The 5,416-nt window shown below is 29.7% G+C and overlaps 1 long non-coding RNA gene across 2 annotated transcripts; it reads right to left on the bottom strand.

Annotated features, from left to right (window-relative positions):
• Positions 1–901: 901 nt before the first annotated feature.
• LOC146957045 (uncharacterized) lies at positions 902–4,418 on the bottom strand. Of its 2 annotated transcripts, none has more exons than XR_015021859.1 (3): positions 4,015–4,418; positions 1,951–2,661; positions 902–1,120 (listed from the first exon to the last, which is right to left on the bottom strand). It is a non-coding gene; the product is annotated as an uncharacterized LOC146957045 (long non-coding RNA). The 2 variants fall into 2 exon arrangements; XR_015021863.1 differs by having other exon boundaries at positions 1,951–2,063.
• Positions 4,419–5,416: the final 998 nt, after the last annotated feature.

The following is a 5,416-nucleotide window of genomic DNA, read 5'->3' as shown; positions in this document are numbered from 1 at the left end:
TTGCATATGATAATTTTAAGATTTTGATTTTGTTGGCGCAAGACAGAGAACGATTTCCTCCTATTCCAACAAATATGTCAATGTTAGTTCCTCCTCTACCAGGTCATATGTTCTTTTGTAGCAGGGAGGTTATCTAACATATAATTGATTACTTCATCTTAAATTTAACTTAAAGTATGTTGCATCAATTTCACTATTAGTTTTAAGTGGTTTTCAATTTATTATTCTAATATTTTTTACATAAATATTTTTTGGGTTGTTATCACTTTTTTTTCGTGTGATTAATTTGTATGACTTTTTTCATGTATGTAGATTTATACTTTATTTTAAATAATTATTTAATTTAATTTAGCACATAACAAAAATAAAGATTGTAAGAAAGTGACGATATTACTAATCCATAATCTTATCAAGAGGTGAAAAATCGACCACTGTAGAAACTCAACTTTTTTATGTTTTGATTTTTTGATTTATTTTTAACGGATTTTTCAACTCACGTGGGTGTAACGTATGATGAGGAAAGAAAAGAATATTATATTATTAAGCTAAAAGAAAAGCCGATTTATTAGGAATTTGGAAATAATATCACATGTGCTAATAGTGTTTGTGCTGAGAAAGTTAAATTTCATTTAATGGCTTTGAATTCCTTTACGACTGCCATTGAATTATGAAGGACAAAAAACCATAACACTATTCAACTTTTTGCTTTTTTTCCAGATTTTGTGGGATCTATCCTTTTTTCATCACTGCAAAATTGGCTATAAATACCGGATAAAAGCATTGCATTGAACACTGACTTTTCATCTGCATTTGTGGTGTGGATTCTCAATTCCATTCCAAAAACCAGTCGTTTTTTCTCAATCCTATTCTCCATTTATAACAGTATTTTTCTGTCTTCTCATCCAATGTTTTTTTTTTCCTTCTGGTAAGATTCATCACTGATCAAAAGGTAAGCATAATTGCAAGTTCATATTGACATCCCTTTCCTTTAGCTTTCACTTTTTGTATACATGTACAATTTAATTTATAACGAGATCCTGCAATTATTTTGAGGTATGAATTATTTCATCTCTTCTTGATCCTTCTCTTTTCTCCTCCTTCAAAACAATCTTTATGCAATCTGTTCAATAAATAAAGAAAACATTTTATTAAAGAAAAATATTTTAACAAAGCAGCATGTCATTACATTAAATCCATTACCCGATTATTACTAAAGCTTGCGTAATTGATAGATTGTATATTTTTTATCATTTTCTTGCATCAAAATAAAGATCAATTAAGTTAGATAGTGTCAAATAATTTGTTGCAATACTTCATGGTCAAATTCAAAAAGCAACAAGACATGGAACAACATATTTATAGCACCAAAAAAAAAAAAACTCAATTGAACATGAGCTTGGGCGGTGAAATGGGGGTAGAAATTACTGCATTCACAAGGAATAAGATTTACTCAACCGTCAACTTAGATTATAAGAAGTGATTTGATTCAGAGCGTGTGACATCATGACACAAGATAAATTTCACCCAGGAACCAATGTGGATTTTGAGAACTGAATAGTAGAAAAACAAATTTTGACTAGAGACAACACAGTGCCATTGTAAAGAGCAATTTTTCAATACAATTTGCACATATATATTTGCAACTAACAATTATTGTAAGGACCATCAATGTAAAAACATATATATATATATATATATATATATGTTATACATGATTGAACTTACTGCAGTGCAAAAAATCAATTCTAGAATGGAGTCAAACAACACAGAGGATGCAAACAATGCATGCAGCCATTTATAGAGACCCAAAATCACAAAATACATATATACAAAGAAAATCAATGTTTTAAGGTGTGGGACTTCAGTGCAATTTCTAAGTTGTATATGATAATCAACAATATTATCCAATGTAACATATCAGATTTTTGCTCCACAAAGATGACAAAATACCTGAATTTCATACGCACATGGAGGCAAATATCAGACTTTTATTTTTTTACTTCCATTTAAGGGTGACTTGCATTTTATATTGAGCTTTTATACAATCTCAGTCATTGACCTCCCTACATCATAAGACAACAACAACAACAACAATTTTTCATCATAATAAAAGATGCAAACTGATTTGCTTTGACTATGCGGTAAAAATTTATATCTCTTTAAATGGTTTATTCCTCCATCCCTTCAAAGACCAAAAAGAATCTGCTAATGGTAATACCACACACATCATAAAAAGAGATCGAAAATTTGAAGTTATTAATAAAGTAAAGGAAATTTGAAAGAAAGATTGGTTTATTTAGTTTCCACTTTCAATCACCAAAACCAAGCAAAATATTCAATAATGTACCATTCCCATTTTTCTCCTTACATTTTTGAAATTTTTATTCCTCACAATTAAAAAAGTTGCATCCATTATTGACTATGGTGGAAGCTACCAATTCAGTACGGGATCAACCTTAGCAATAAATGAGAGTGGGAAAACAACAAGACAGAAACAAACCTAACACTTTATTTTTTATTTAAGCTGAACTTTTAAGACTCAATTTATAGAGACTCAAACCTATCACCTCTCAACACTATTTCTTTGTCTCTTTTTATTTTAAATGAAGGATGACATCTAAAGCTTTTGTAATCAAGATATTACATCTTTTTATCAATTACCTGCATCAAATAAAGATCAGTTAAGTTAGACATACTCAAAAGCAAATAAGAAATAGAGCACCAGATTTCTTGCACCAAAATATACTTAGTTAAACATGAACTATTTCTTATTGCTTTATCATGTTTAATTAAGTAACACTGAACAATTTCATTCTGAAATTCAATGTCTTGAACAGTAAAAGGGAATTGAAAATACTGTATTCACTATGAAATTACAAATGCGAAGACTTTTAAACATATGCAGAACATGCCAAGACTTTAAAACTATTTCAGTATTAGTTAAAAGCAAAACACAACCTTGAATATGAACATCAATGGAATAAACAAAACTAATTAAGGTTGTGGTTTCTACGTTACCACCATTTATTCATCAATTTACTAATGAAAAGGAAAAAACAATTTGGGTTAAAAACATGAAATTTCATTCATAAAAAAAATGAAAAGAACATGAAAAAAATACATGCATCCACAACAAAAGAAGTAATGTAGAAATATTATATGTGTATCAGTAAAATAGATTTTCTTTGTGGAATGCTTTATGGATGCAACATCAACATAAATATTAATGGTGTTCTATATGTATCGCTCAATTCCTACAAATTACAAGGACCAAGACATGTTTAAACTGAGACATCCCTAAGCTTTTTATTGTTAGTGTGGTCCAGTGGCATGACTTGATAACTACCTTAATTCAAAGAAAATAAATCACAAGTTACCACAGTTCATTGTGCCAATGGCTTATTAACAAAAATTCTAAACTAGAAACAACAACTATTTAAAATATTTTAGTAAACTTTGTAGTTGTAAATTCTAACTATAACAAAAAAAAAAAAATACTACTTACTATGACCAAAGAAATTGTATCAAACTCTTTAACTCTCCATACTTCAATGTGCAGTGGAGTGTGAGTTAAGGTAAAATAAAGATTGTATCGTGTCGGAGGATGAGCTCGTAAAATGAAATCAACTGTTATTTTGGTTAATTTTTAGAAATAAGTGAATCATACAGAAATGAGTGGAAATAAGTGATTCATACATAAATGAGTCCCGACATCAAATTAAGCATCAAAACAAATACAATCAAAGAAGATTAAGGTCTATAGAAAAATTGACACTTAAATTCTTATGCAATGTGTCTAAAGTTGTCCTTTCAATGTTGAAAACTAAACTGGGCAAAGATGGCATTTTGAAACAAATCTATGTACACTCTATCACTAAAAATGGTATTTTAGGATTTGTCACTTTCAAAATAGAAATTGGAAAATTAGTGGTTTCTACTTAAATTAAATGAGTACCATAATTAGGTTGAGTAACAAACACATGCAAATAAAAAACTGTGAATAGTTTTGATTACCTTTTGGAAGGGGATGAATGATGTGGTGCTCGAATGAGAATAGTGAAATAAGGTCGGAAATTCTTGGAATTTGCATCAGAAAGAGGGCGACCCAATTTTTCGATCTACTCTTTTTTTGATTTTGTCCTGATAGAAATATAGAGGTAGTTGAGGAGATGAAAAAATCAATTTTTTTTGTCAAACGAGATCGCAAGCAACGGTGTGGTGGGGGTGAGAGGAAAGGGTGGCGGCGGCGATGGAGAGAAGGAAGAAATAACGTCGTTTGTTTGTAGGGTTTCAAAAAACGGAAGTCAGACCGAGCATAGAGAACATGTTATTGTTGATGAGAGAGTGTACGCAGTAAATGGTGATATGAATATATTGTATTTAAAATTGCAATTTTATAATTTTATTGAGGTTTTCACTCTTAGGTATATCCGGTGCATGTAATAGACATTTTAAAACCGCAAAGTGATTATGAGTATGTTTGTCAACAAATGTGTAGTGTATTCTTCTATTGTCTTCTTCGATACTTGATTTCTATAAATGAAACTATGGTTCTCTTACTACTTAGTAGTTTATAATCAATGAATTGTACTATTTATTTCTTATGTAATGCCGTGTTTTAGTGTATTATATATTTATTTCAAAAAGAGCAATGCTATATCTCTAGAAAAAAAAAAACATCAAGAATTCTTCAAGAATAAAAAACAACCAATCACAATGCACTATTTGCCACAATTAAGGAGGTGTGGCTGAAAAATAGGAAGTGGACAAATAAATCATGCAATTAAAACTTGCCACATGTGTCTTGAAAAATTCTTGATGCTATTTTTCTAGATAAATAATATTTTCCTTTCAAAAATTGTGATGTCGTTGTTGTCGATGTAGCATATGTTATAGTTATATATTAAGATAAAAGTTATATGTGATACACACTGTAAATATAATGCAGCTGGTCTTTGTTTTGTTTTACATAATAATGAAAGTAAATAAATTTTGCTCAAAATAGCCACAAAATACGTAATTTGTTAATATATTTATGTCATACATTTGTATTTGATTATATAGTTGTCATATGATACTTTATTTTAGAACAAATTTTACGATATGGATTAATTATTTCTTAATCAGTGTTATAAAAAAACTTCGAGTATGTGAATGATTCACCATAACAGTGGGTCGATGGTAGGAATGCTTCTAGGCTGGAGGTTAGAATCTGAGGTGTAGATGCCGGAGATACAGGGGGTGTCGCTGTAAACACTTTGACGTCAACATTAGTACAAAGGAATGAGATATTAGAATCAAATCTACCTTGATTGGTGGTGAAAAGTTATTTATATAGGTTTCAAAAAATAGGTGTTGAGAATTGTTATGTTCGTAGTTGACAACTTAATAAACAAGAATTTATAACCATAAAAAG

The sequence above is a fragment of the Medicago sativa genome, chromosome 1 (assembly GCF_051527215.1).
Source record: "Medicago sativa cultivar Bolivia chromosome 1, Bolivia_mono, whole genome shotgun sequence".
NCBI lineage: Eukaryota > Viridiplantae > Streptophyta > Magnoliopsida > Fabales > Fabaceae > Medicago > Medicago sativa.
Note: the sequence above shows the minus strand (reverse complement) of the source record. Positions and strands in the feature narration are given on the sequence as shown.